The sequence below is a fragment of the Corvus moneduloides genome, chromosome 6, assembly GCF_009650955.1.
Source record: "Corvus moneduloides isolate bCorMon1 chromosome 6, bCorMon1.pri, whole genome shotgun sequence".
Classification (NCBI taxonomy): Eukaryota; Metazoa; Chordata; class Aves; order Passeriformes; family Corvidae; genus Corvus; species Corvus moneduloides.
Window position 1 is genome coordinate 7,749,698 of NC_045481.1, and position 9,346 is coordinate 7,759,043.

A 9,346-nucleotide genomic window follows, 5' to 3' on the forward strand; every position below is an offset into this window, starting at 1 on the left:
TTCAAAGGCAGCCCAACATCAGTATAATTCAGTTTACCCTATTGCCAACAAGTGGACAATATTCATTTTTAGCTCTTTTCATAGTTGGATAGATATCTTCATCTTACACATTGAAAAACTAAGTCTCTGGTATTTCTTTTTGTCTGCTTTGCTTTGCTTTAATCTACTATGTTTTCAAATGTACAATCTGGGTTTTAGCTGCCAAAACCATAATTATTTCAGGAACAGTGAGAGTTAAATAGTGAGTATTACAAGAGGAAATTTAACCTAGAGCTTTCTTCCTTGACATCCCACCAGCCTCCGCTTTTCACATGGACTTTTCTCCTATTATCCCAACATTACCCATGTCTGACCTGTTCCCCACCCCTCAGCAGGTAGTTTCCACCACGACATGGGCAATTTGCAGGCTGTGCAACCACCCCATGAAGGAGAGAGTGAGTCAGCCTAGAAGTATCTGAGGGAAAATTAATCTTCAAGATATGGCACTTTAAAAAGGATAGATATGGGTTATCTGAATCGTAGGTCATACATATAAAAATATGGCATCAAAGAAGCTCCCTTAACAAACATTCTCTCCACCTCTGCTTGCACCCCTTATCTGACCGAGGAGCAAATTAAGCTGCAGCAGCAGAAACAAGCAGGAGAGCTGTTGGTACCACACCGAGCACCTCTGAACCACCGAAACCCCCGGGGACCACCGCAGTGTGAATGCTCAACAGCAAATTCCAGATCAGATGTGCTCTGTTGCCCTTTCAGAGTCTGCATAGATCTTCAGTACTCTCTTCAGATCTCTTGGATAGCAAATTCCCCAGACCAGATCTGTACTGGTGTTGTGTGGATCAGCTTTCTTCACGTTAATGGGGATTAGGCACGTAGGAATAACCAAACCTCCTAGGTTTCTTATTCCATTCCCTTGCCATTGCTACTAACCTTGCCATCCAATCACCAACACAATCTGTTTTAAGAGCACTTATCTCATTTGTGAGAATATTCCAATACTTTAAACAAACTAGGTTTTTTTAAATTTTATTTTGTAAATTTCCACTATCTCAGTTTTTCCCTCCTGAGACATCCTGTACACGCAGATTACGATTTCTCAAAATGCTTTCCAACTACTTTCCCTTTTTTTTCTTTTTTAATTTAGGAAACATTATCCCTAGCCCTTTAATTAACCACGCTGCCCATCTGCTCCAAGCTCTCATCAAATAACACCACTCTCGTGGCCGTGCTCTTCATCTAGTGTTCATAGCTATCACACTGTCTGGCCTCCACGATAGCCAACCTGCTGTTCCAGGCCAAGGAATCATCTCTGCTTCCATTCCCACGGCTGTGTTACTCGCAGGCACCTTGCTATTAGAAGCTGCTTTCTCCAGTGAATCATTACCCCGATTGCGAGCGCAGGCAGGATGCAGCCTGGTCCTGCGGACCCTTCCGAGGAGCAGGGACAGGCACCATCAGTGTGAGCCAGTAGATGGCTCTGTTACAAGCCACTGCAGCAGTTTTTGAGTCTGTGCGCGTCTGTGTGGGGTGATCTTGCAGTCCTGCACCTTTCTTTTTGCAAAGTGGGTTCATTTCCAAATCCATTTCTCCTCTGAATGTGTCCACTGTAGATAAACTGTGCAAAGAATAGAGCCCATCAAACCCAAAGCAAACCAAATATGTCAAAACATGACAGTCCCCATACACTCTGTGTACAAACGCTAAGAGAAAATGCTGTGACATCCCTGAGTATTAGGTCATCAGAATGACAAAATTAGTTACCTCCATCTTCCCTCAGTTTGTCCTTGCTGATGTTGCCTAGAGTTTGAAGGTGCTCAGAGAGGTCACAGCTTTCTAGTATCACACTAGAGACACTGCCCTTTGTTGCACAGTATAATTTTTAATTGCACTTAACTGTAAGAATGGCCATACTGGATTAGATTAGTTACTGTTTCCAACAGCAACCAACAGGGAATGCCTAAGGAGGACTATAGGAATGTCAAGGAACTATGAGATACTCTGAGTAATTGCAGCCCTCAGCCATTCCTGCTCCAAGGATATTCTAAATTGGAGTAGTCTTTACCTAATCAATAACCTTCAACACATTTTTCTTGCATGACCTTGTGCAGATTCCTCTTGCCCCCATTTAAGGCTCTTCTATCAACAGCATCCCACACCAAGAAGTTCCACAGCTCATGTACACCATCTGTAGTGTGCCTCCTTTCATTTGTTCAGAGCCTTTCCCTGCCATCTTCATATGCCATCCCTAGCTCCTGGATTAGAAGTCTGAGTGAACAGGCTCTGCTCCCCTTCCTTGTGTACTTCCTCATGTAAAAGATTTGTGCTGCATTTTGTTCAGTCCATGTACTTTCTGCCCACGTCCCCATCACATGGCCAGTATTAGGGCTGGAGATGTACCCTGGCCAGGTAATTCACATCCCTGTGTGCCTTGCTCACTTCCCACAGCTCAAAAATCAGTATATTCTACAGCTGTGCCAAGGGACTGAGAGGAACTGTGGTACAGACATGGCTTAGAAACCCATTGCTGCCAGCAGCACGGCACTGTCTAGCCCTAATAATGCTTTTTCCCCCCCATTTTCTGCCTTGAGCACCTGTTCAATTTGATTTTGTCCCATCAGCAAGAGTAAGTCTCACCACGAACTGGAACTAGGTCTTAGACTGTGCTTCTTGTCAGGCCAAAATGACATTCAGTGTCATTAAAAGGCTGTTTTCATGGTAGTTCCTGCTGAGTAATCATGGACACCAGGCACCTTGTACTTTTGGAAATGTCTCACTAATAGTGACCTGGGGGAAGAAGGAAGAGTGTTCCCTGTGGAGCCTGACACATCACTGATTCAAGTATGATTAAGTCTGCCTGTCCATCAGAGCCCTGTTCCCTGCACTGTGTCCTCCTCACTCCTCTGGCTTTGCCTGTTCCTTCTCTTCTCCAGGTTTGTGCCTGACTCTGCTCCTTGTTGTGGTTCTGTCCTTTGAGAAACATGCATCTTTCCTCAGGCCCTCTGGATTTCTTTGTATAGTGTATTGATAAATTACCAACTCACTATCCTAGGTCTGCCTTTAGCAAGTGAAATACTAAAGTTCCCAAATCTAATCTTCTGCGTGGTAAAAAAGCCTTATCCAGAGAGATATGGTTACTCCAAAATCCCTCTGTGAATTGCTCAAACTAATATTTAAATACCTGGAAGGAGGGGGCAGTGGGACTGGGCACACTGCAGATGTTTCAGTCCTTGTCTTTCATATGAGAAACATGCAAAAGCTAGCAAGAGACCTTTACTAAAAAGTGGTTCAGCTCCTCTGGCTGTTTTGCACTGTGGACAGGCTGTAAGGCTTTGTGCTGAACTGCAATAAACAGGAAGCATTAACAATAGCTCTGAGACAAGAAGGCTCCCCTGAAAGCCTGTGGCCCAGATATTTGGCTGGTGCTAATCAGAGCCATTCAGCTGGGCTTGGGGACCTGCATTGATTACATCAGAACTAGTCCCAGCTCACATGTCTCTTGTGGAAAGAACAGGTGACAGCAACAGAAAGTGGTGGGGAAACGTTTTATTGTCCAGCTGGATGTTCCTCATAGGTCAGAAATGAGCTTGCTTTCCACCCTCATTTCAATCTATGCAGTAAATATCTGCTGGTTTGTTGGCATTTTTGAATCACCCAGAGGAGATGCTGGCCTGGTGCATCCTCTGGAAGGTTGGATCACACAATTAATCATTTCACCACAGGAAAATTATTCTTTTCTGTGTTAGTTCCCAGGGAGCATCTGATTCATAGTCTGCAAAACAAACCAAGGGGCCTGGTACCCATGGACAGCTTTGGAAAAAGTACAAGTGCAAAAAGTGCAAGGCAGGAAAAACCCTAATTACTGAAGTAAGTAAATAAACACCCATTTCCACTTCCCATGGGTCAGCTTGCTCAGCTCAGCCACCACTTGTCCCCACAACAGCATTTTATCTTTCATCTACTTCATCTAGAGGCAAGGGATTTTTTTATCTTCAGGTAGATGCTGGTGCCTATCGCAGAGTGGCTCAGGCTCCTGTCTGCCCTTAGGTGCCGCTACAGCACAAATAAATACAGCAGGGTTCAGCTTGGTCGTTCTCATGTGCGGAACCCAGCCCTTGCCCAGGCTGCCCTGCATGTCAGAATCACGGGCAAAAAGCACCGAGTGCCTCACAATTACACCAAGCAAGAGTCATAAAACTCTCACGGCTCCTCGTGAAAGACGTTGCTGGTTTGTTTTTTTTTTATTCCAAAAACTGTTACATTCAAGTGGCCTGATCATTCCCAAGCTATTCCTTTACTTTTCCGTACTTAACATGTTTGGGTCATGTCTCCTTCCTAGAAACGGGGCATTGCAGTTCAGCTGTCCTGTCCCTTGTGTGGGCAGCCCCACAGGTGTCCAGCTGCTTGATCAAACACTTCCCTACCTCCAGCCTTGCAGGTGCTTGCAGGGGCTTCAACTTATTCCTTCAGGGAAGTGACAAAGTTACTCCAGACTTTACAAAATGTGCTAAAAGCAGTGATCCTTCACTCTCACCAGTGCAAGAACCATAAAGACTGATGTGAAATGGTAGAAGAGCAGGATGGAGCTTCATGCTGAAGTTCACCACTCTTGAGACTTTAGTAGGTGTTGGTCAGTGTCCCGAGGTGGCCCTCACTGCTGCTCCTGGCTTTTCCCATAGATCATGGATCTCAGTTTCTCCAAGCTATGCAGCCAGTTTCTCTGATCCCCTGCTGTGAGAACAGCTCTTTTGCTATAAAAGCTTACCCTCCTGTTTCTCTCTTCTGCCCCAGTTTCTTCTCCCCCTTTACATTTTCTTAAAGTGAGAACATCCTGGTTTCTTTTTCCCCGCATCTGAGTATTCTCCCTTTCTCTTTGGACCGCAGAGTTTCAAGTCTCAGGCCAGATTCAATCTCTGAATCTCTGGCATTCAAGCAGAGCCTGGAATGAGAGCCTATTTCCTTACTGCATAGAATTTTGCAGTGATATGGACAGGAAGAGTGAAGATGTCTCAAGGATACATCCAGGCTGCAACAGGCTCAAACACAACATTCAGTAATGCAGCAATTTCATCAAAATAACCCAAATTCATCAGTTATGCAAAGCCTCTCCACAGCACCCCAGTGAGTAAATTAACCAGTTTAACCCCAGTGAGGTCAAACCAGAACAAAACTCTGTCCCTGGGATAGGCAGTGACTTGCCCACAGCCCCGGAAAGAACAAGAGTGAGATTTGTTTTGTGGCCACGGATATACAGTTTCTGCTCTTGAAATCATTTCCTCGAAGGAAAGGGATGAATTAGAGGCCCTGCTTCCCTCTCACGATGGGGAAAACTCTGGTGTTGTTTTGCCTGAGGCATGTCATGAGCTAGGTAGGAATTGTTTATGTGAGCATCTCCTGCTCACCTGTAGGAGCAGTCCGGATCGTAGGTGCTGCCAGGGGACACCTGGGCAGCAGCAGTGGCCAGACCCAGACACAGCAGTCCATGAGCACATGCCAGACAGGTGTGGCAGAAACCAATCCTGTGGAACACTTCTTTCTGTGAGTTCAGTCCTCTGGGTGCATCCCCGAGGATGTGATGCCAGAACTAAGGTAATGGGGGCTGCGGATATGGAGGGAGCCTCTCTCGGGAGCCAAGTGCAAGTATTGGTGCTTAATGTTGTGCACCCAGCTCTGTAAACTGTGGCCAAAGCATTTTAACTAGGCTGGGCAAGGGCTTGCTTCTCATATTGCTTCCTGTGCTTTTGTGCATTGTTACTTCGCAAGTTATTCAAAACATCTAAAGGAGGCTAAAGCAATTACACTGCAACTAAAATAAAGTCCTAATTTTGTAATCCACTTCCCCCCTCACCCACACAGAAAAAATCCACAATGAAATATAGTGCATGAGAAAATACAGAATATTCCACCCACCCTTCAACAGAGCATGTATGAGCACAACCCTATCACAGCCAGCACCAGGCTAGAGAGCTTTTCATTAATTTGGAATATATATGGGCAGAAGCTTGATAAGCAAATAGCGGTGTTCCCAGCACACCAGCCAAGCCCCATGAAAACTAAAAACAATAAATTTATTGAAAGCTTTTTCAAAATAGGAGGAAATTATTACTCATTTGAATTCTGTTCATGTTAAGGTCAATGGTCTTTTTTTCAAATTCTGATTGTTAATATTAGATGAAAGGACATTTCCTTTACATTGTATTTATGAACTCTAGTGGCACAAGGAGGATAACAGCTACATACATTGCACACCAGAAACATTTCTCAATTTTGCATTGTTTAAGAATTAGTTCATTACTCATTTTCCTTTGACCTTTAAGTTAAAGCCAGGGTTATTTAAATACATTGGGCCTGATTCTGGTTCTAGAATTTGTGTGTATGTGTGTGTGGATACATGATTTGCATTCAGCCAATGCAACTTAGACTGTGAACATGGATAAGACTATGGTTTGAAAAACACTGGTCTGAGGGGATTCAGTTCTCTCATATTCTGTATGATGGAGACATAAATCCCAAGAGATTGTAGGATGTCACGTGTCTTCTGTTGAGTTTGACAGAACAAGCCCTGTTTATACCCCTAAGGTTGAACACCACAGCATTCAGCGGAATAAGCCTGGCTTTGCATGCTACAAGTTGCCTGCATTGCATAATACTGTGGGTATTCAGGAGGAAATTTTTGATTGCTCAGGTGAGAGCTTTCACAATGCTGCACGAGCACAAAATTATGGTCTTAGATTTGCTGCGGCTTTCTGCTAACAGCAAACATAATTTGACAACTGAAGGTAGCCCCAGAGCCTTTTCTGTGGTCTGTACCATGGAATAATTATCCATAAAACAATATAGTCCTGGTGACACCTCCATTGCCCCCAAAATTGCCTCCTTTCCCTTAGCTGGTGTTACTGTCATTTCACAGAACGACAGTTACACTAGCCAGAAGCTTTCTGGTTATGTGGCAGAAAAAAAGGAGCAAAACTTTCTCAGATTTGCCTGTGTTTAGGTGCTGGATATTGCTCCAGGTACATCCTTGCACTCGGTGATTGTTAACAGGGACCAAAGAGATATCAACATTGTCAAACTTTCACTCAGCAGTGGAGCCATGTCAGATCTGCCCTGATGTCTGCGAGAACCAGGTCTGGCTGTGGGTTTTCCCTCCCTTTACATCAGCTGCCAACTGTGTATTTTTGACAGCCAGACAACAGAACTGTGTGCTGAGCTCAAGCACTGCCGGCAGCTCTGCGACTTCCACCAAACACCTGTGAGCAGTGGCTTCCTCCTCACGTGGCTGCTGAGACACTGCTCTCATTTTTCTGGTGAGAGTCACACCAGAGTACGTCCTTTTCCTCCTGAAGGCATGACAGCCTGTGAGCAGCATGGCTGAAACACCATAACATTTTAGACCAAATCCTTTCCCCCCATCTTTTCCTTTTCCTTTAATGATAGGGTGAATGTGGCCTTCTCTTGCCATGTCCTCATGCACACACCTCCATCCCAGCTTTGGCAGTTCTGAAGGAAATGGAAAGTATGTTGACACTTGTGAGTGGCTTGGAATGATTTAGAAGTCTCAGAACCATTCTCCATCACAACTGATACCAACACAGCAACAGTTCAGTCTGTGTCCTGCAGTAATTGTTAAAGGCTTCAAGAAAACGCATGAAATTAGTAAAGGCATTTTCTGGTTTGATTCAAAATCTCTTGTGTTCTCAGATTCACAATTCAGCAATAAACTCTATGTTTGTATATCACTGAGAAATGTTAAAATACAGAAAAAAAATTATCAGCATTCTAACAGAATGAGGCAGGCAGCCTTCTCCTTCCACTTTCTAATCTCCTGTGCTCACACATGATTCACAACAGCAAAGCTGCACAGAATATTTTGAACAATTCTAGTTTGTGAAGAACTCCACTAAAATTTTAGTCTCAAGTAAAGTTTTAGGGCCTCATTCATATTTCAGAGTTTTGGCCTAAAGAAAACACAGGTTGCTAAATTATTGGTAACGATCTGGATAGCCACAGCTCATTTCAAATTTGCAATAATATTGCCTTTGTGATGAACAGTCATAAATTTTATGTGAAAATTTGCAAAAAAGGCATGTGGGGGATGCTTTGCAGCCTTTTGAAACAGGGCAAAGAACACTGTTTTTCCCATTAGCCTTCCAAACTCACATGTCTAAGGGCAGATTAAAGTGAAAGACACAGTGAGGGTGTCCCGAGGCCGCCCCCGCTCCAAAATAACAATAATACACAAATAGTTCTACTATTGAATAGGTTTGGGTAATCCTTTGTACTTTTAGTATTTCACCATCTGCCATGTCTAAAAAGAAGTACATGTAGCCAGGAGCACTGTGAAAGACAGGCAGGCGAGGGATCATGACCCCTGCTTTTGACCTTGATGCTGAGAACTCCCATCTCAAAAGAGATCTAGGGCTGCAAACCTGTCACTAGCCCTGCCCTTCGGAGCCAGACAATTGACAGGGCAGATTCGTCTCTGTAAAAATGAGAAACTGTTGTGGGGGGCTTAAGGGGAGGAGAACACCAGAGAACAACTGCATTTCAAATAACCTCACTTATTCCTCTCAGCCCTCCTATCAGCATTTCCCTTCTCTCATTTCCATACCGAAGGCAGATATAAAGCTGTGAAAGATGTTCAAGATGTGGCACCCATTTGGAAACCTCCCAGGCAGCTGTACTGACATGTTTTTAAAGACTGCCTGTAGGTCTTTCATCTGGATTAGCTGCACATTCTTCCTTTGGCTTCTTTTCTGTACTGAAGAGCTCCCTCACTTTTATCCACTGCAGGACAAAGTTCCCCTTAAATCCCCACCTTAGAACTCTCTAATTTACACAATAGAAGAGACTTGCTTACCACCACTTTGCATCTGTATTTACACACGAGGGGCACCTGGATCCCAGTGAAGTTCCTTTTGGGGATTGACTTCCCTTTGCAAATCAGTACGTTCCAGAGCTTCACTCGCTTTAAGTTCACACCAAATATGCAAGTTCAGCTGGCTTGTTCTTGAGAGTAAGGCAAGCAAGAGCTGGCCTCCTACTTGACCTCGCATATGAGCAAGGCCTGTCTTTTCTTTTTTATAGGTTTTTCTTGAGTGCCAGAAGTAAGCAGAAGTTTCTACTTTCCAAGGAAGGACTGGTGGATACAACACACTGACCTTGCTGTCCTGGTCTACTTCTCTTTCATTGGGTTGTTTTTTTATTATTGTAGAGGAAAATAATATCGATGGAAAAAAAAATCAGGAAGGTCTATGCCAGACACATAAAGCCGAGGTGTTCATGTTTTGCAAATTGTTTCTTCTCCTGCCTACTCATAGATAATGGAGTTTTTGACATCGAGCCACAG